The 23,655-nt window shown below is 29.8% G+C and overlaps 1 protein-coding gene across 4 annotated transcripts in view; it reads right to left on the bottom strand.

Moving 5' to 3' along the window:
• The window catches only part of LOC142325510 (uncharacterized), a 32,418-nt gene that overhangs the window by 5,312 nt on the left and 3,451 nt on the right, over window positions 1–23,655 (bottom strand). The window contains exons 2-4 of one of the 4 annotated variants that reach the window (XM_075367365.1): window positions 22,941–23,362; window positions 10,113–10,191; window positions 2,251–2,317 (exon numbers count right to left, since the gene is read on the bottom strand). The gene's annotated coding sequence lies outside the window, so the exon portion shown is untranslated. Of the gene's footprint in view, window positions 1–2,250; window positions 2,318–10,048; window positions 10,192–22,523; window positions 22,646–22,940; window positions 23,363–23,655 lie in introns of those variants that run through there. The other 3 variants (XM_075367366.1, XR_012756550.1, XR_012756549.1) reach the window with 3 other exon arrangements.

Genomic DNA, 23,655 nt, shown 5'->3' with positions numbered 1-23,655 from the left:
CCGGATGAATACCAACTTAAGTTTATATAAGATCACTGTAAAATAACATATACTTAGTAAAAATGAATTTCAAACTGCTGAAGTAAAATTTTCAGCATTCTGGCTTTTGGATTAGCCTGTCTCGGTTCGATCCCCTTTATAATCTAACATTTTACATTTTTAATTTTCCTCGTAATATACATGTCATCACGTATGAGATCGTAATTTAAAAAGAATTACGGCGTGTTTAGTATAATCAACTTATGAAGCATGGCCAAGTTACTCAATGCAACTAACAAACGCTGTGCGAGGCTTTATAAAAATTTTCTCTTTAACCACAAAATTCTCACAACACTCATGATAATTTAATCAGCTATTCGTGCACATCTATATAAGTGCAGTGCAACATTAAACTTCATCCACTCATACATTTGATGAGACCATACCCTGCGCAACAGTTTAATGACAATGACACATTTAATTACTGTCAAAAGAGTTTTTGAAAATGTTTTTTTCAATACTGACCCAAAAATCCAGAATATAAAACTGCTTGGATTTCAATCACAAAATGTGAACAATATAGTTTTGGCAATTTATGTTATATATAATTTTATACAAAGTACATCGAAATTATGGTCTAATTCCAAAAATTTACTAATAAAAACAATGACACCATATACAAAAGTAACTAAAAACTTTTCCGTTACTGAGAAGAAATACATCCAAGATGTTTTTCGTTTAAGAAAAAATATTATAAGTAATAAAATAAATAACCTCAACATAAACCATGAATATAAAAACAAATTATAAAATAAAAAATTGATATGTTTACATAGTTAATTTTAATAATTTAAATACGAATACATGAAATGATGTTAACAGAAATACATTAAATAACAGATAAAATCTATAAGAATTCTGTATACAAAAGGCTGACATCAAAGTTGTTATACTTTTCTGGCATTGGTTATTTATTTCTATACATCATAGTGGAAAAATTGTAAAAATTTTTTTTAAATTCATAAGAAACTGTTTTTAAACTTAATTTGCACCCAAAATATAATGTATTATTTTTTTGGATCCATTCCAGTACTACTAATCTTAGGAAGACACAAAAAATTTGATTAAAAGAATGTCATTTTTCCAAATTTTGGGAAAGGTGAGAATTTTGGGAAAAATTAAAAAAAAAACATTTTATATATGCATGTACTGAGCTTAATATAAATTAGTTACGTTGGCAAAATTTTGAGAAAATTAAACCCCAACAACCCTACTCCTGCCGATTTGACCCCGAAATGTTAAAAACAAATATGCCCAGTATACATATGTCTCTATGCCAAATTTCATCAAAATCAATTTATCTATTTAAAAGTTATTAAGCTTCAAACACGCCAATGTACGTACATAGATACGTCATTGATACCTAGTTTTTTGTTTTTTTTTAAGGTCTGTAGTGATGAATCGTCGAGAAATGCAACTTTTAATGCTGACCTCTTAAAAACCCATACCCCATTTTTTGAGCGATTACCATATTTTCATTCTTGCAGCATAGCTCTTCTGGAGCTCTGATGCAAGGAAAACAAAAATTGATGTATTATATTAATATTATTTAATTAAAAACAATATTATTTATTTAAATACAAATACAATAATATTTTGGTGTTGCATTAAATGTAGAACAAAGATACAACAAAATAATTCACAATTCAGCAGAAACCTACAGAGTGTTACTTGATTCAGTTGCCTTACTACAGTTTACAACACTTGCGTTTAAATTGCCAACTAAATATTTCTTCCTATAATTTTAATAATTATTAAAATATCAATGAATAAATTTTGAGAAAAAAAATTAGCCAAGATACACTATAAGTTCATGAAAACTATATTCATTTAACATGACGATTTTTGTAACTGAAGTATACTTGTTAATTTTGTGAAATTACACCACAAAATGTACTTATATAGAACATAATAATTAAACATCTTTATAATTACTACTCAGTGGTAGTAATTCATAAAGATGAAAAAAATATAGTCAGTTAACAAGTAACCCAGGAAAGATATAATGATTACAGAATTTTTATTTATTTATTTACTACAGAAAATTTCATGTCTACCAATAAAAAATTAGCAGAAATGAAATTGTAATAAACACATGTTGGAACTATTAAATATGTTGAACCATTACAATTAGAAGTAATCAAAGAAAATGAGAAGATATATAACAAATCACTTAATAATACTGCAGAAATTTAGACAGACAAAACAAACCTTTAATTATATGAGCCTCAACCTAAACACAGCTACATCAAGAAAGCAGTTTCTTCATCACCCAGTCCTCAGAAATCAAAACCAATAAAATAAATCTACAATACAGGCGTCACTCGTAACATAATAGAATAATTATATAATATCAATACAATAATGAAGCAAGCAATAAATTAACAATATTGTCTTTCATACAAATATTTAGAAATACAATAAATATGTCATAATTAAGAAAAATATGTTCACATATATGATCAGAATGTTCAACACTACGACAATTATTCTTATCAGCTTCATATTTCTTAGGATCATATGATTTAATAATCCTATTTGTTATAAGTAATCTCTACAAAGCTATTAACTTACATAAATGTCTTTTACTTAAATCTATCTTATAGTTATTTATTTTCATAATAATTATATCATAATAAATTGGAAATAGTTGTTCAATTTGTTCATCATTGTAAATACAAAAATTATCAGATTCTGATATTAGATTCATCTCATATTCAGATAATTTACAACAAAATTTAAAAAAACAATAAATTATCTACAATGTTTACAGATTGCATCTTATGTAATTAAACATTACAATCATTAATAAATTCAGTATAGTTTAATTTTACTTGAGTGTATCTATCTAACTCTTCAGAAAGAACTAAAATAAAAGTAAATGTTTTATAAATGGTCTTACTGCAGCTTGAAAAAAGCCGTAACTGTATTGCAATTGATTACACGTTAATATTCCATTCTTATTTCTTGCAGTAACATCAACATTAGCATATATAATTAAAATATTAACTTTGTCTTGTGAAGAACCGAAATGAAATGGTGTATTCAGATGAGAATCTGCCAATTCAGCATAACAATGTTTTTCTAAAAACTGCATTGTACAATTTAACAATTCTTTTGTAATTTACATGTTACATAAATTTTATTCTATCGACATCATCTAAATCACTATAAAATAATTTTTCAACGTAAATCTCCGGAGCTTTATTAAAAATATTGAAAATCAGTGGCTTATCTTTCTTTACCAAATCCTTATGATAAGAAAAAAAGGCAAGTTCAACATTAAAAGTATATAATTTACATAAAAACTATGTATGATCATCATCATCATTCTCATTAATATCTTCTTTACAGTATAAAAGTTCAATTACAATTACACACAATTATCACAATTACACCTGTAATATAATTTTGAGCGTAAATTAAACGGGTCTCACTTTCACCAAGATTTGCCAAATATTTACAAACACTTGCTCCAAGTGCTAATAGTAAAATAAGAATTTCCTCATTTTCATAATTTTTATGAAAAAATGCATGGTATAACGCTGTACAACCACCTTTATCAGTAGCATCTATATGCGCGCCACTTTCAATTAACATAGATATGTCTGTTTTAATACTTTTTTCACCGTATAATATAGCATACATTATTGGCGTTAAAACTTTATTATCATAAATATTTACATCAGCACCTTTCTGAATCACAAAGCTCGCATGTACTTTATTGTAATTAACATTTTTTAATATATACAATAAAAACGTATTATTTTAATTATGTGTGAATATAAATTAATTATAAATATCAAATTTCCATAGCAGTTTCTGTGCTAGGTGTTGAAAGCGATATAAAGTAAATAAAATAAACAAAATTTTACCTATACTATTACATAAAGAGGAAGAAGGTTTTTGTTACTAAGTAACTAATCCTTCCATCTCACCAAGTACTGTTTTTATCATGTGGGTTAGTAAGGACTTTACATGGATCTAAATCACTCAAAGGTAAATAACCTAAGCTTCTGACTCGACGTAAAACAATATAAACTTGTCCTTCTGCAAATTTGTGTACCATTACAGCTAAACTTAAAATTAGGTATCATATGTGAATCTACATCTCCCTATCTTTTGGTTGATTGTAACGTTGTACTTCCTGGTGTAATAGGTACACAACCACCTTCATCTTTCATTTTTGCAACTAGTCATTGAATTTTATTAACACAGCTTTCGGTAACTCAAAAATTGGTCCCTTCATACGGCAGGACATTTGAATTTCTTCACAATTCCCATATTGTTGTTAACTAAACCATCAGAACTCAATGTATTATGCTGTAACATAACTCTTAAACCCTCTACCGATTGCACATTAAGCAACAGGCCACCACAATAACATTCCCAGGTGAGCTTTCCCGATGTTGCAGGTTATAAAAAGTGCTTTAATTAGGCACAAAAAATTATAAAATTATTTTTAAAAAAACTCAACCGACATCAAAATGGACTAAAATGAATAAATAATATTGTTCAAATACTTAATTCCTTAGACACTTTTTTGAATCTGCGCCAAAATACATATCATACTTAAGTGATTCTTGAATGGACTTGGAGATTGCATAACAGCTTATAAAAAGATTTAATAATCACAACAAAAAGCCGCTATAAATGAATTAAAGAGAGCCCAGAAACGTATGATAAACCCACCAGGTTGGTCTAGTGGTGAATGCATCTTCCCAAATCAGCTGATTTGGAAGTCGAGAGTTCCACTGTTCAAGTCCTAGTAAAGCCAGCTATTTTTACACGGACTTGAATACTAGATCGTGGATACCGGTGTTCTTTGTTGGTTGGGTTTCAATTAACCACACATCTCAGGTATGGTCAAACTGAGAATGTACAAGACTACACTTCATTCATACATATCATGGTATCACCAAAAAAGATGATGAAGATGTTGTTGATACAATTAAAAAAGTGGGAGACGTAATTGGTTTCCAAATTACGGATGAGATGATTGATGCTTGTCACAGATTGCCAGAGAAAAATAATATGTCCGACGGAATAATTGTCAAGTTCGTCAGAAGGCGGGATAAAGAAAATTTCATGAATAAGAAACGAGATAAAAAATTTATCACTACATTAAACATGAGATTTACAACTGATACTCCTGTGTACATAAATGAGTCGCTCTGTCCACCAAGGAGACGACTATATGCGCTCGCTCGGCAGGCAAAAAAGGTTAAAGGTTACAAGTACATCTGGCTATGAGATGGGAAAATACTTATGCGGAAGAATGAAAAAGACAAAGTTGTGCAGATTCGGAATGAAGAGGACTTAAACAAATTACCGTAAGCACACTTATTTATGTTAAAATAAATTTTTATTTCTAATGATCTCTACCAATTTTAATAAATTAATGAACTGTGAATTTAAAATTATGCACCAAAACATTAGTAGTCTAAGAAAGAACTTTGATGAATTATTAGTTAATTTATCTAAATTTAAAAACATGCCGGATTTAATTGTTTTATCGGAAATTTGAATGTCAAATTTTCTTTATCTCTGTCTGCATCTGATGCAATTCTTATTGACCTAGTGCACAATGGTATTAAATATACAATACTTGCGCTATATAGGTTACATAGTAAGGATAAGAGGCACTTCATAAATGAATTTAATGATGTGCTGTCTAAAATTAATTCTAATAACTGCATAATAATCTGTGACTTTAACTTAAAGTTACTTTCCGAATCCCACTTAATAGATGAATAAAAAACTGTTTATAACTGCCATGGATTTGAATCATTAGTCAATGAACCCACACGACTTACAAGTGGAACATGCATTGATCACTTATTGTCAAGAATAGAAAATAAAAATAATTATGAAATAGTTTCAACTGTGAGTCATTTGCAGATAACAGATCATAGTATTATAGGCGTCGGGATATCGCATATTTGTAATGTGACGCATTCCAATATTATTAAAAATGATATGAATGCTATTAAAACTGATTATCATAAATTCATTTCCCTTATCGCTAAAGTAGACTGGCGTGATGTTTATATACATAACGATGCGTCAGCAGCTTTTGATATTTTCATAAGAAAATTTACTGAAATTATAAACGAATCTCAAACTTAGTCATACAGGGTAAGCAATTCAAAAAATTAAAACCATGGATAACAGATAAACTGTGTGAAATGATATCAATACGCAATTCATTATACAAAAAAACAATAGCGCACCCTAATAACGTACATTTAATTAAACATTATAAAACATACAGGAATAAACTTAAAATTAAGATTACATCGGCTAAACAAAATTACTATGATAACATGTTTGACAGATGTAAAGGAAATTCTAAGAACGAGTGGGAAGTAATTAATTCCTTAACCGGTCAAAAAAGAAATGATAAAAGTTATTGAACTAAATAATGGAAATAATAAAAATATCTTTGAACCACTTCAAGTAGCTAACATATTTAACGATTATTTCATAAATGTTGTAAGTGACTTACGTAAACAATTAAATGAAAGTTGTAATGATCTGGCAAATATAAAATGTGAAGTGTCATCAATGTTTGTTGAGCCTGTCCTTAATGCTGAGATTGAAAATATTATCAAAATCTCAAAAACAATAAATCCCCTGGTATCGATAGAATAAGCTCAAAAATTGTTAAATTAGAGGTAGATCATATATCACATGTCTTAACCTTTCTTGTAAATATAAGCCTCCAATCTGGAAAATTCCCGGACGCTTTAAAAAAAGCAGTAGTAATACCTGTCTTTAAAAAAGGAGATAAAAACTCTGTTACTCAATATAGACCAATATCTCTACTCTCTATCTTCTCTAAAATCTATGAGAAATGTATGAAGAACAGATTAATATCGTACCTCAATAAAACTTCTTTTTTTAATAAAAACCAATATGGATTTATGGCTGAGAGCAATACTGAAAAGGCGCTCTTAAATTTTACTACCCAAGTATTTCAGGGCATAAACGATAAGAAATGTGTGAGCGGTCTATTTTTAGACATAACAAAAGCTTTTGATTGTGCAGACCACAATGTCCTTTTACGCATTCTGTGGATGAGTGGTATTAGAGGTGTTTCATTTGATTGGTTTGAGAGCTATCTGATCAACAGGAAACAATGCGTGAGAATAAAAGGGTGTTTAAGTAATTTTGCTAGGGTACAATATGGAGTCCCACAAGGATCCGTATGGGAGCCATACTATTCATAATATATGTAAATAGTGTCTGTTCGGCACCGCTTAAAGGTAATGTATATGCGTTTGCAGATGATTTTGCCTTGTGTTATGTCCGCAACACCTGGATTGAAGTGGCTGAGGAGATGCAATCAGATTTAGACGCACTGCGGTTATGCTTATCAAATCATTATATGATCTTGAGCGTTGAAAAAACTTTGTATATCAACTTTTGCTTAAAGGGGAAAATAAAATTGCCGCTTACAGTAAAATATAAATGTAAAAAACGTGTGATAAATAAATCCGACTGTTTAGAATGTAGAGATCGAACTATGTTATATTTGTAAATACTTGGGCATTGTGTTAGATAGCGGTCTAACCTGGAAGAATCATATTGCGCTATTAAAGCAAAAACTTTTAAGCTATCTTAGGATATTTTATTTTTTAAACAAACTATTCCCAAAAATAACCATGAGAAAACTTTATTTTGCTATTGCACATAGTCGACTAGACTATGGCATCAGCTGTTGGGGAGGAACTTATGTTACAAATTTAAATTCCATAATCAAAATCCAAAAAAGATTCGTTAGAATGATAAATAAAAAAAGAAATACGGATCATTCTTTGCCAATATTTAGGGAATTGTCTATATTACCGCTACGTTATTTATATGTTTATAAAGTAATGAAAATTATCTTTATCAGAAGCGGTCATAGAAATAGTATGATAACCGAATACGAAATTAGAAGTAAAAGGAATGTATATGTCCCCAGAGCAAATAAAACGAGTTATATGAAGTTCTTTTCAAGTACTGCTCCTAGATTGATACATACTTCCTAATCATATAAAGACCAGTAGGAACCTAAACACTTTCTTAAAGCTACTAAGACGATGGCTTATTAATATTGAAGATGATGAAAGTATGTTCCATGTAATTACATGATTTATGATTACATATATAATTAATTATAATGGTTTATACTATTGGTCTTAACACAGTAATAGATTTTTTACATATGTAACGTAACGAGTAGCACTGGATGAAAGGTTTATTAGTAAACATAAATATTTGGCGACGATTGATCTTCTCTATACTTAACTGCAGAAAAGATAAGTTTCCACCAGAGTAAATCATGAATTGAACCAAAACTAATCCTCCTGTATAAGATAAACTGTTTACTTTTCCCCTTACTCAAACTAAAAAGATTTTTTTGAGTAATAATTTTCTTACCTGGCAACAGGTAAAAACACCCACTTCTGTCACTTTTTCAATGAGCTGTAGCATTCTTTATTTACATCATACAGAGGGTCAAGAAAGGCTTTTTGGAAAGAGTAAAGATCGAACTTCATCTTAGTGTACTCAAAATTTATTTTGTTTCGTAACTAAATTTGTAATGTTTACTTAATTTACATTTACAACATTTTGCTTTTTCAACCAACCATCATTTTCAAATAGATTACAAATCTTTTTAAAAAAAATTTGTTACACTTCATGTAATATGGTAGTATAATTACTACTGTAAACCACACACAGATTCTAGGTCAAAACTGTTATTTATTTAAAAGTTCTTTACGGTATCAAATGGGTTTAAGGAAAGACTTGCTGTTACGATTCCATTTAATAACTGATGACATCATTTGGTATGACTTCATAACATTTGGTGCTACATTTACAATTTGTTTTTTTGATGTCTGAAGGTAAAACATTAAATATCATTTCTTATTAAGTTTCATTAATTGAAAGCAGCTAGAGCTCATGTTTTCTTCTGGTCTATTATTAATCGTAAGTATCTAAGTATAAAGAAAGGATGTAAAATATTAATCGAAAATGGATTTGCAGGTTTGTTTTTGTTACGCTACAGATCGTAGAAATCCTACTGATGCTCTAATTGGACCTTGTCCTCTTTAGAGGAAGTTCATACCTTGTTCTCTTTAGAGAAAAAGATCCACTAAAGTCAAGGTATGAATTTCCCCTACATCAAATATAACAGTATACTCCTTAGTAAAAAATTGTTACACCTTATATTACTAGCGTCTATCGGTTCACATTTACTTTGTTATACAAAGTAATGGAATCGTGATAAGGGGTGGTGATACACCAAGTTAGGTAATTTTTTTGATTTTCATTTTTTTGGAATTTTTCGTAATTCAAGTATAAATTTTCAGCTACAGACTAAATTATTGTTTTGGGATCATTTTAGTAATTTTTGTCCTCTGAAAGATTATCTCACCTGAGAATTTCCATGCCAATGTATTTTAATAAGCATTATCACTGAATAATTAACAATACTTCTATAATTTTTTTATATTGGCGCTCAGAGCGATATTTTGTTTTTAACTGATTCATGTTACAGGTACTTCTTACATTACCAGGAAGGCAATTAAAAACTTAGGTGTTACAAAAAGAAAATTATTTTAAACAACATACAGTAAAGCCTTGGAACAGTAATATTACATGTAAAAATCTGCCTAGTTTTATAATAGCTTTCACCCTTAGTTATCCCCACCCTGGAATTATCACTTCCATTGTCAAAGATTAGAAGCATCTTATAAAGAAAGAGATCTAATGGAATATTTTCTAAAAAAAGAAAAACAGGGAAAGAATGTTCTATTCGCACCACACATTACCTGTAAAATAAATTTCTGCAAAATTATAATCAGATGAAGATCACTGAGATAGGTTGACCCCCAGCAATCCAATCCATGATTTAATTTTGAATGAATGAGAAGCAAAGTAAATATGACGAAAAACATTTACTGGAAAAAATTTATAACATTTTTTAATGCTACAAAAATTTCTCTCTTCAAACTCTGTATATGCAAATTCTTTGATAATTTGTCATCTATCATCCACCCCAATAATTTAATAAAATTTACCTTTGATATGACTGAACTGTCACACTGAGATCAAATATGAGCACAATCAACATTATGGTATATTAATGGAGCTAATAACCTGGAAACAGACAATAAAGAAAAATTTAGATATTTGGTTTTTAATGCATTCCAGATTAGTCTGACCTGCCAAGATCCTTAGACAAATGTACTAGAGCAATATCATCTGTAAAAGAAATATAACTTATCCACAAATTATTTTAATTGCTTTTTATAGCAATTTTGAATAAACTGATTTATGAACAGATCCTGATTTATGAACTGGAATAATTTTTGCCAATTTCAGAGCAGAAGGAAATTTTTTACACATAACAGAAGACAAAGAGGTCACTGAATATAATTTAATTAGAAAAGATCTTATCAATACCTAAATATTTACCTGGTTTTAGAGACATTAAACTCGTGTGTGTATATATATATATATATATATATATATATATATATACATACATTTACTAAGCTTATAATAATTTATAGGATTTAAGTGAAGTGGGAGAATTAAACTAATTATGATAATTCTGCATCATTCTTTCATTCACGTATCAGTGCTACTGATAACCTCATTAGATATTCCACTAAAGATTCATTAAAAATGTTAATAGTGTCACCTTCTAACACAAATCAACATTACTTTTTACACTAGTTTAATAGTAGAAATACCCATACAATGATTCTCTACTGATTCTTGATAAGTAATTTCCTCAAATTTTAAAAATAAAGTTTATTATCCTCTATAATCCACACAAGGTAGGAAACTATATCTCAGCTCTTTAGAAATATAATTAATAAAATTAAAATATCAGCAAAGAAAAATTTGTTGATGGTAGGGATGTAGTAACATAGAGAATCTATGATTATTATGAAAGTAGATTTACCTTGTAGGAAAATCAAAAAAAAACTGCAGGAAAGTTTTTGAAATATTGAGTATTCCTGGCTTACAAAACTACAGAGAAAGAGAAAATAATATAACAAAGAATATAGAATCAAAGTCGAGCACACCATCCTTAGATAAAAGGGGAGATGGTAACAGATATAACTACATTTCAAGTGAAGCCATTAACAGTTCATAGTCACACTTATAATCTTCCCAAAGCATCTCCCTCACTACAGTAGGCTTTACACCACAACTGAGTGTGTTTAGAAAGTGATATAAAAAGATTATAGTTTTTTTTTATATGTACTTTAAGTTTGCTACAGGAAAATTTCCAATTTTTTCAGAAGATAAAATACAGAGAAACGTTAAAAAATGTTATAGTAATATCGTTTGAAGTTTTTTTTTTTTTATGTATAAGATTTGTGATTCTAAATGAAAATAGAAAATGGCACAAACAAATCTTCAAAAAAAAGACAAAAAATTTCAGCTTTGGATATAGTTTCAATTAATTCAAAACTTCTGAGTACTGTGAGTTAGTAAACGATGCTTCAGTACAAGTAATTTATTTGAATTTACAGCAGACTTTGCCAAAATTTATATACCCATTAGCTTTTGATTTATACAAATTATTGAGCTGCAATAATCGTAGAAGGCATAAATATAGTTTCTTACCTTCATAAACAGTTTGACTTTAAAATTATTATATGAATTACATTAACCAAACAATCTGAACATTTTCTTCCTAAGTGTTCTTTGGAATTAATGCAAAAATTAAAAGAGCACCTGAGTTTTGGTCTGAAAGTAAGTACTGTTTCTAGGAGAGGTGGTACACAAAGTTTGGAAATTTTTATTTTCATTTTTTGCATTTTCCACTTATCTGAAGTATAAATTTTTAGAAAAAAAACCTACTTATATATTTGGGATCATATTTGGTGATACTTTTGTCCTCCAAAAGATTTTCATTATTTTCTGGCATAATTACAAGAATTATTATTGCAGCTTCAAGTAAGCAGTAACATTGAATATCAATTTCTTTTGGGTTGATAATTCGTGTTATTTTGTTTTTATGGTTAACTAAAAACATTTTTGTGACAATCCAAATACATATTTTAAAAACATGTAGGTGATCCAGGAAGAGGTAAAAAAAAAACCAAGTAAGTGTTCATATTTAACTAAGTGCTAGTTTAGACTAAGTTCAAACGGTGACATTTCTCGGGTTATATCAAACTTCAAGCAATGCAAGTACAACTACAGTAATTAGTTTCTTGAAAAAAAAATTATTTGCAGAAATTGAAGTGTATAAAGTAAATGTTTGTTTTGTTTATAGAATGCGATGCATCAGAAAATGTCATGATGCTGGATAGGTTTTCTGTAAAAAATGATCTTTCAAAACCTCCCACCAAATTTAATAACCTTACTTGTGATAAAACAAAATTCTGTGCTGAAATGTGAAGGAAGAAATCATTTCAGGAGGCTGTAAAGGGAAATGGTAACTGTACAGATAGATATAGCTGTGGCATTAGATAGAACTTGGCAAAAAAGGAGCCACAAGAATTTGAATTGTGTCGTTTCATCTACTAATGTTGACACTGGAAAGGTTATAGATGTTGAAATACTGCCAGCAGTGTGAAAATTAAAAAATTATAATGACAAACTGGAAAAACATAAAGAAAGCAGTACTTCTAGGATGAAACTATCTGGAGTTAGCAGAGTCTATGTTTCAGAGCTATCTGGAAGTTGCCAGTGCAGTGGTCACATTTGATAATAAACTGTGAATAATAATGTTAGATATACAAAACACCTGGGTAATGGTGATAACAAAGCCTTTACTTAGGTAATCAAAAGAAAGCTGTATGTGATGATGTTCCCAATGAAAAAATGGAGTACTTTAGGTGCATACAAAAGCAAATGGGATCACGTTTGGGACGGTTGCATAAAGATAAACAAAAGGGAAATAAAAGATAAAGTTGATGATAGAAAGTTCTGGTGCTGGAAGGTTGACTGTTAAGGAAAAAATTAGCTTACAGAATGATTATGGTTTTGGTATTTGATGAAAATCAGAAAATTTAGAAAATATGAGAAGACAAGTTTGCACAATATTTTTACATAAATAATTTTTACAAAAATCAAAAGACCGCAGAGTTCTTTTATGGAAATGTTTACATGGCAACACCCAAAATCCCAATGTGTCATTCAACAGTGTTATCTGAAACAGACTTCCCAAAACCATTTTCATTGGACTCGACCCATTCAAAGTAGTAGTATATGATGCTGTCATTTTAATGATGGCTGCTTAGGAAGAATAGTTGTATAACCAGCTAGGAATTCAACCCAATCATAAAGTAAATATTTTCAAATTTAACACAAGAATAAGAAAAGGTGATATTTCATGCAGTAAAATAAAAAAAAAAAAAGATGATGAAGATGACCCCAATGACTCAGTATATGGGCCTGGCTTATTTTAAAGTACATAATTTTTATTAAGTGTTTTCCGGAGATTTTTATTTTTTTTAATACTTAGGTACGCTTTTCTCAAAAACTACTTAGAGGAAGATGATAAAATTTCTGTCACAACTTTATTAGAACATTTTAAATGTGCTGACTACTTTCTAGTTGTTCTAACAACAAAAAGTTTTTCAGTATTTTTTATGGCAAAAACAAAAAATTGGGTAAATAAAAAATTTTATTTTTTTTGTCTTCAGTCATTTGACTGGTTTGATGCAGCTCTCCAAGATTCCCTATCTAGTGCTAGTCGTTTCATTTCAGTATACCTTCTACATCCTACATCCCTAACAATTTGTTTTACATATTCCAAACGTGGCCTGCCTACATAATATTTTCCTTCTACCTGTCCTTCCAATATTAAAGCGACTATTCCAGGATGCCTTAGTATTGGCCTAAAGTCTGTCTCTTCTTTTAACTATATTTTTCCAAATGCTTCTTTCTTCATCTATTTGCCGCAATACCTCTTTATTTGTCACTTTATCCACCCATCTGATTTTTAACATTCTCCTATAGCACTGCATTTCAAAAGCTTCTAATCTTTTCTTCTCAGGTACTCTGATCATCCAAGTTTCACTTCCATATAAAGCGATGCTCCAAAGATGTACTTTTAAAAATCTTTTCCTGACATTTAAATTAATTTTTGATGTAAACAAATTATATTTCTTACTGAAGGCTCGTTTAGCTTGTGCTATTCGGCATTTTATATCGCTCCTGCTTCGTCCATCTTTAGTAATTCTACTTCCCAAATAACAAAATTCTTCTACCTCCATAATCTTTTCTCCTCCTATTTTCACATTCAGCGGTCCATCTTTGTTATTTCTACTACATTTCATTACTTTTGTTTTGTTCTTGTTTATTTTCATGCGATAGTTCTTGCGTAGGACTTCATCTATGCCGTTCATTGTTTCTTCTAAATCCTTTTTACTCTCGGCTAAAATTACTATATCATCAGCAAATCGTAGCATCTTTATCTTTTCACCTTGTACTGTTACTCCGAATCTAAATTGTTCTTTAACATCATTAACTGCTAGTTCCATGTAAAGATTAAAAAGTAACGGAGATAGGGAACATCCTTGTCGGACTCCCTTTCTTATTACGGCTTCTTTCTTATGTTCTTCAATTATTACTGTTGCTGTTTGGTTCCTGTACATAATAGCAATTGTTCTTCTATCTCTGTATTTGAACCCTAATTTTTTTTAAATGCTGAACATTTTATTCCAGTCTACGTTATCGAATGCCTTTTCTAGGTCTATAAATGCCAAGTATGTTGGTTTGTTTTTCTTTACTATTCCTTCTACTATTAATCTGAGGCCTAAAATTGCTTCCCTTGTCCCTATACTTTTCCTGAAACCAAATTGGTCTTCTCCTAACACTTCCTCCACTCTCCTCTCAATTCTTCTGTATAGAATTCTCGTTAAGATTTTTGATGCACGACTAGTTAAACTAATTGTTCTGTATTCTTCACATTTATCTGCTTTCTTTGGTATCATTACTATAACACTTTTTTTGAAGTCTGACGGAAATTCCCCTTTTTCATAAATATTACACACCAGTTTGTATAATCTATCAATCGCTTCCTCACCTGCACTGCACAGTAATTCTACAGGTATTCCGTCTATTCCAGGAGCCTTTCTGCCATTTAAAAAATTAACAAATTTTTGCTTAAAGTATCCAAATATAATAGCCAGCGAATAGAGAGAGTTATGCTAAATAACTTGGTTTATGAATCAAAAAAACTATCTTAAATACTTTTTGAGAAAAGTGTACTTAAAAGTTTGCAAGATTACATTAGCGATATAGCCTGTACCACCTCCTCTTAAATGAATTAAAAAGGTTTCAACTCTATTGTTGGTTTGATCTCAGATCAAAAATAATCGCATTTGTTGTCATTTTATGAAATTGTAAATATTGCAATAAAATCAATAAATATTTTAAGTTTACACAAATTATTAACATGATGGAAATTAATAAGTTAGGCTTTTTTTTTTTGAGAAAGTTATTTTTTTTTGTGAATGTAAGTAGTAGTAGTATAAAGTGTCTTAGTAGCCTGTTTAAAACTGGAAACTGCATCTAAAGCCTGATGATTCTGTAAAACCTCTCAGGGAGTAGCAGCCTAGAAACTGAAGGTTGTAAAGAAAGAAGTAAGATAAATTCCAATGGCTGAAACCACATTTAATAAACCAATTTCTCCTATCACCAAAGTTAAATAATATTAATTCTATATATATATATTATTTATATTTCATTGGATGCTGGTGGAATTTTATTATTCATAACAATTGACTTTTTTAATAGTTAGAGCAATTAATAAAACTAACAAAAAAAATCTTTCAGCTTTTTGGGTGGTCCTTTACTGCACTAGTCTAAAGTTAATTCAGAATCTGTCACTTTTCTCAAGTCTTCTGTTCAGAATTATTATTTTTTTTTTTGTTTATTTAAGTTAAATTGGGTAATTATCCACAAAAAAAATGTATAACAAAAATTATAGTAAGTAGTACATATTATATAAAATTTCTTCTTCTTCTCCTTTTTCCTTCTACCCCTATGAGATCCATGCCTCACTGCTATATAGAAAAACACTCCAAACAAATATCTCCATCAGTTGCTTTCTTAATTTTTTGTTTATACTGTATTATATTATAAAACTGCAATCTATATATATAAAACAACATGTGAATTATTCATAATAAACGACCAGCAAAAACTACTGAAGATAAATTGATAAAAATTTGTAAACACATTTTTCTTATGGAGTAAGTACACACTAAAAAAGAAATTTTGAGTTTAAGGGTTAAAATGGAGTAACAATGAAATTTACTTCTTTTGAATTTTTCAGTAGCAAATTAAAAAATCTATCTGAATTTTTAGTGTGTGTAATCTTCATGTGTATATATAAAAAACAATTTCTAGATGTTTTGAAATTCTAAGTTTAAAAAGTTAAAAAGGATTTTGAATTTTTTTTTTAATTCAGCTATTTTTTTAATTTCTTGGTAACAAATGAAGATATCAGATTTTTGGTGTGTAAATCTTATGTGAATGAAAAACCAATTTCCAAATTTTTCCAAATTTGACCCTCAAAGAGTTCAAAGATTCTTAACAATCATTGTAAATTTTCCTATTTCCGACTATACTAAACAACATATTCAGCAGTTTTGGTCTTGCAAAAACTTAACAGATAATATCTAAAAACCACTTTCTGGTTTTTTTTTATTTTGAGTTTTTAAGGGGTATGGCGGCTCAACCAACACAGCCATTGCCACTGTTAACCATATGACAAAACTGCTGCGCATCTGTTTCCAGTTACTTGACTAAAAAACATTAAAGAAAATAAAAACAAGGTACATTCACCTCCTAATATAGCTGGTTTTCCATACAAATGGCAGGTAAAATGTATTTTGTCCGCGGTTTGTCCAGTTTTCTACGTTACCCGAAAACACCACTACGAGGTGACCGTCCCTCATTTCTTATATATTTTATTTTACAGCGTCTCTATTATTTTTTTTAAATTTTATTCATAGGATGTTATCCTGTTGCTTGAGCAGAAGACTGAAAGGGTGAGATAAGATTTTGAATTAACTTTTAGACAAGTGGCCATCCAAAGGCTAAAAGATATTTTTGTTGTTATATAAATTGCTTTAGTCATTGAAAAAGTCAGCCATCATAAAGAATAATAAAACTTCAACAGCAATAAAATTGAATTCAATGTAATTTAACTTTGGTAATCTATAGGAGGAACTGGTTTATTAAACGTGGTTTCAGCCAGTGGCATTTTATCTTACTTCTTTGTTTATAACCTTAAGTTTATAGGCCGCTACTATTTTCTGTACATAGTTATCACTCACATGTAGTCATCTACTATGAAACCAGTTTTTGCAGACTTGTTAAAGAACTCAATCGTGGTATCTAGGCAGCTAATCAGTATATGAGCTTCACTGGTTTTAAAGAAACGGGTAGTCAGTCAACCAATAGAAATCTACTGGAATCAAATATAGACAAAGTATTAGAAAGAAATTCTTTAAAATATTTATGGGGAGTGTAGCAGTTCATGATAGTGAAAGGTAAAAGATAAAATAAAGGAAAAACAGGTAATTTTCAAATAAGGGATTACAGGAAAATGTTAATAAGATGAGTCTAATGTTAGAAAAATCCTAACTGAAAAGATCTTAAGATGAATAAGAGCTGATCAAGATTTGTGACAATTTTAAAAAAAAACATTAGCTAGAGTCACATATTAAGTAAACTATGTTTACCTAATTTTATGATTAAACTTTGTAACATGCAGATGGCAAAAAACTGGATAAATGAAACATATAATTCAGTATGTAGGTTGTAGTAAATATGTTGAGGTTAAAATTTAACACAAAAGCAAAGTGGATTGGGGAATAGCATCAAACCAGTCACGTGACTGATGAGTCAAATCAAAAGGTATATTTGAGATATGGTATGCGTGAAACATTTTTCTGCAAGTAAACCCAAAGAAAAATATTCAGGGGAAGTAACTCTGGTGATCTAGATCACCAGAAAAAAATCATGAAAATAATATTTTCCTCCAATAAAAAATGAAACATTTTAATGTTTCTTGCTGCAACTAGCAGTCAAACTCATTTTCTATCATTGCTTTGAACCAAATTACAATCTACTGACTACATTTCCCTTTGAGGGGAGGTTCGAAACCCACATCCCATCCTTCCCCATGTTAATATTTGACCCATTTTCTCAGTCATCTTTAAACTTATAAACTTTACATTTTTTTTTACGCATAATTTGTAACTTTTTACAACGTTTAACACAGTCGTTTTCTGATTCATTATTTTTTACGTTAGAAAAATATTTTTATACAGGATGATTCAAAGAGACGGGAAATTTTGAAAGTTGTGTTGGTAGCCGTGGGTGATTGGTACCACTTGATAAGTAGCGCCAGCCTCTCTAACCTAACCTGCCATTTAGTTGTCATGGATCCTTGGAGTGGTGCGCAACGTGCATTTGCTATCAAAGCGTTTTACAAAAATAATGACAGTATGGAGGGAGCGCGTAGAGAATTTCATCATCATTTTAACACAGTCGTGCCGTCCCAGATGCAATTAAAACACTGATATCTAATTTTGAGGAAACCAGTTTGGCAATGAAAAAGAAACCTCCAGGCCGTGAGCAAACCGTCCATACACTACAGAACGTTCAAGCTTTACAAGATGCTGTCACACAAAGTCCACATCGGTCAATCTGTCGTCTCTCAGCATCTTTACAATTGCATAGTTCAAGTGTTCGAAGAATGTTAGCGAAGAACTTGCAATACCATCCGTACAAGTTGCAGATCATCCAGGAACTGAAACCGAACGATGCAGTTGTGCGAGCACGATTCTGTAATGTAACGCTTCAGAAGATAAACGATAATGAAGATTTTGTTCACGAACTGTGGATGTCAGACAAAGCACATTTCCACCTCAGTGGATTTGTTAACAAGCAAAATTTCAGATACCGGGCACAAGAAAATCCTATGCAGCTACACCAGCATCCGTTGCACAGCTAGAAAGCGACCGTGTGGTGTGCTATGTCATCTTACGGTGTTATAGGCCCTTATTTTTTTGAGGATGACAACAGTCTTGTGATTACAGTGACGTCGGCTCGTTACGTAGCCGTGCTTGAAACCTTTGTTGTGGAACAACAAAAGAGATTTCCACCGATTCTTAACACAGCCTGGTTTCAACAAGACGGAACGTCACATACTGCACGAATATCGATGGCAGCTGTACGCCAATTGTTTGGACAACATGTCATTTCACGAAACTGTGACATTAGATGGCCTTCCAGATCGCCTGATCTCTCAGCTTGCGATTACTTTTTGTGGGGTCGCCTTAAAAGCAAAGCGTTCCACAGTAGACCTGCTACAACGGAAGAACTGAAGGCAAAGACCCGAGAAGCAATTGCGGAAATTCCAGTCGAGATGTTACGTCAAACCATGAACAATTTAACGAAGAGATTTCGTGAGTGTTTACGTAGAAGAGGAGGTCACTTGGAAGATGTCATCTTTAATAAACTAAAATGTATGTATCCTAAAATGGCAACATTTGTACAATTGCATGAAATAACATTCATTTTCTAAAAAAATTTTCATTAATGTTATTTAATTTTTTTAATTTCCCGTTTCTTTGAATCACCCTGTATTACACAATGTTTTTCGGTCATTGAAAAAAATTATTTTTTTTTTTTTAAAATAACTTCTTTTAAAACAAACTAGTGTGTCTATCTGTGTACTTTACAGCCACCTGGTACAAATTACAACACCTGGTAAAAATTTCAACTCAATAACCTTACTGGTTACTTATATCATTTATGTGTAAAAATATGGTTTTGAGAAATCTGCGATTAAAAAATACATTAACATAACGCAAGTTAAATTCACCTTATACATGGATGCTAACCAAACTTTTACATTCAAATGTTATATTATTTATAAAGACAGAGTTTATACTTGAAAAATTAAAGTTTACTTTCAATTAAAGAAAAATGTCCCGACTTAACAAAGAAATATTTTTGAACTAAAAAATTGTGAAAAAATTTGACAAAGTGCTACCAGTAAGAGGTTTAAAAAACCACATTTGATGTAGATGAAAATGGAAAAAATGTCAAAAAACAGATAACTGATGAGGTTACAAATTTAATTAATTCGAGGCGAATAGACATTGATACTCTTCCATTAGATGAAAATCTTAGAGCCTCAGACACAACAAATCCTAACAACTGTCAAGAAAAATTATGTAAAGTGCAAACAAAAATGACCCCTGGAACAACTGGAATATTTTTAAATATTCCGGTGACAATATTTGGAAATGTCACACCTAAATAGACTGAAGATTCTTTGGAATTTTGGGAATTGCAAAAAATGTATTATTACCTGAATTATACGAGATAAATTTAAAATACTCCTGTATACCTGTAATATCAGTGCCCTCAGAAAGGGTGTTTTTTCTAAGGCTGGACAGTTAACCAATTTATGTAGGAATAGAATATCTCCAAAAAAAACCTGGACACAATATTATTTTTCATGGGATTTTAAACTGATTTATCTTTTATAACCTTTTTTTTCCTGTTATTAAGTTAATAACTTTTAAATTTACAAAGAAAAATTAAGACCTCAATTTAAGTGTATTTTTGTGAATAAAAGTAATTAAAATATTAAATAGATCACAAGCTATTTAAAACATTGTTATGAATGACAATTGAAAGTGATGGAGAACATTCTTATTTTGTTTAATTTTTACTTGATTTAATCGTCTTTATTTATCAGATTTTCTGAATAAACCTTAATTAATAATTATTTTTGTAGTTAAGAATACAGCAGTGCAGATCAAATTTTTCCCTTTTTAATTAAAAAATATATCAATATATAGTTCTGGTATTTTATTTAATATATTTTGTGTAATTAATAAAAGTGATAAAGTGGAATGATTATAGTGTGGGGATCTGTTAATTCCTAAGACCTGGAATTGATAAAATAAGAGTTCACGGTGAGTATAAATTTAAATATGGATAAATTTTTTTCTTAATTAATAGTAGGAGTGGTGATATAGCATAGTGGACGATGTAGTGATGACATCAGAAAATAAATATATGTCTTGTTGCTGGAATTAGTAATTGTGTATTAAAATATTTACTTCAGCGAAGGTAAAAAGTAGTAGTTGAGATTCTCTCATCATTCATATTAGTGGTTACTATTCAGCCTATTCATCTACCAAATCCATGCAAGAGACAAATTAAAAGGTGTGAAATTCACTCATCATTCATAACATTAGTAGTATTCACCTACATTAGTAGTAGTATTCCAAGCGAGAACATCATTGGAATGATGCAGTTGGTAATTTGAGATATTTCAATAATTGAACTGTTACTACTTTTTCATTTAAGAGATCCCATCACTAGCCACTATGTGCATTGCAGCAGGCACACAGAAGTTGATTTCAACTGCTTGTTGATGGGGTAAGGTTTTACTTTAACCAACTGTAACCAGCTCCACTGATGTGATAGCGATTAAGTATTTTTCAGTAAAAGTATATTTGTTATAAACAGAATTTAAAATATTTTTCCAAAAAATTGGGAAATTACTGCATCGGTAAACAAATTTTCCCTAAAACCATCCTGAGTGTTTGTTAATAGTTGCTTTTCAAAGATTTTTTTTTAAAAATCTTTTAAATACTTTAAAAAATACAGACAATAACAAAATAACCTGTTTTATTTTCAAATCCACTTTAAAATTTGATAACTGCCCACATACATTATCATAATATAACCTTTTTTAGCAGTACGAATAACATTAGCATTTTGCATAGTAGAAGTTTCTTAGTGTAAAAATAAATTTTACAATCCCTTTACTAATCCATACATTGTTCTTTTGGAGATTTTGCGAAAAAAAAAACACATGTCACAATTACAATTATTCAGAAGAGGAAGTATAACAAAATATATGTATTTAGCCATCATAAAAAAAAATCCTTTTTTGTGTATATGGACTAACACACAAACACCCATTTTGTTGTTATACCATTGTCTAGAATCAGGACTATACTAAGTCCAAAAATTATCTCCTATTTTTAAACTTATATTTCTTAAATGTTTTTAACATTACATTCATGTTTTTGATATCAAACTTTTTCATGTGATTTCTCAATTATTTCTTTTAACTTTTGAGTAGACTTAGGCTACTTCTGCACTTAAACATTTGTTGTAGAACTATCCCAAGAAAACTTAGGTTAGTTCTACACCAATAAACTTTTGAAATCTGAATTATTATTACACTTCCTTTTGCTTCTTGGTATACTTTATGTATTACTTTCTTCCTGCTACTATAACATTTGGTGTATTTACATTACTGCAATCTTCTATTATTTAAAAATTATAAAATATTTCTTTAAAAAACACTATAGAATTATTAATAATAAAATTATAATACTATAGAACAAACTACCTGACTTTTTTAATTCTTTGACCCAAATTGGGTGGAAGAAAAAAAAAAACAAAAATTATAAGAAACAATTTTTATTACTAACAATACCAATACATTGCACATAATTTTTTACTGTATTAATATGCGTTTACTAACATAACAAAAATAAAATGGAAACTTGCTTCGTAAAAACTGAAACTAAAAATACAAAAAAATTTAAAAGTTTAAAAAAAATACAGAACACAAAATATAACATAAATAATTACAAAAATACATTGCACTAAATGATCAGAAGAATTTTTTAATTTCTACAGTTAGTTTTGTAATTTCTTACCAATAATTCTAATCACATAATATGTGAAACATTCACATTACAACATTAAAAAAACTTGAGGATTACAATGATATTCAATAAAAAACATTGGAAAATAAAAGCAAACATACATAGGGAAGTAAAATTATAGAAACATTATTGTAAGAAGCTTTACTTCACCTTGGTTTTTAGACATCTTCCACATTGTTACAATGTTTCAAATTTTGATAGTAATGATTGTTGCCATTGGTATTATCATGATTTTGCAAACAGCTTTTAGATCCTTACATTTTTTGGTACTAATTGGTAAACAGGTTTGATGGAGGAGAACCTGCAATTTTCAATGAGCTAACCCCTCCAATTTTTTTCTTGTTTGAGACTCAATATTAATTTCCTTGAAATTGCTTTCATTATATTTATATTTAAAAAATACAGTCTTTGGGTTTTGTGACTGAATCATAAGTACTTTTATTTTCTGCCACTTTACTGTATCTCCAATCTGTTGGATATCTCAGTTCTCAGTATCCAAAAGTCATAGAACTATTCCATTTCAGTTACATGATATAGAGATTTTCTACATGCCATTCTTGCTTACCATTGATCTACAACATAAATGGATACATTTTTTGATACACGCTCAATATGCTACTGTGACACTGTCCCCCTCATTTTGTGTATGCCCCTTTTCAAGAAAACAATGTGCTATTTTGATGTCATGATTAACAGCCAAATACAGGAACATAATTGCAATGTTTCTGTTCAAATTTTGCGTTCGGATCTCTGGGTGAGGACAACTAAGGAAGGGGTCACCAGAAAATTACAATACAACATTCTACGAGTTGGAGTGTGGAATGTTAGAAGTCTAAAAAAGATTGGTAGGTTAGAAAATTTAAAT

The sequence above is a fragment of the Lycorma delicatula genome, chromosome 5 (assembly GCF_047948215.1).
Source record: "Lycorma delicatula isolate Av1 chromosome 5, ASM4794821v1, whole genome shotgun sequence".
NCBI classification, from domain to species: Eukaryota; Metazoa; Arthropoda; class Insecta; order Hemiptera; family Fulgoridae; genus Lycorma; species Lycorma delicatula.
The sequence above is the reverse complement of the archived record's forward strand: the minus strand, read 5'-3'. Positions and strand labels throughout refer to the sequence as shown.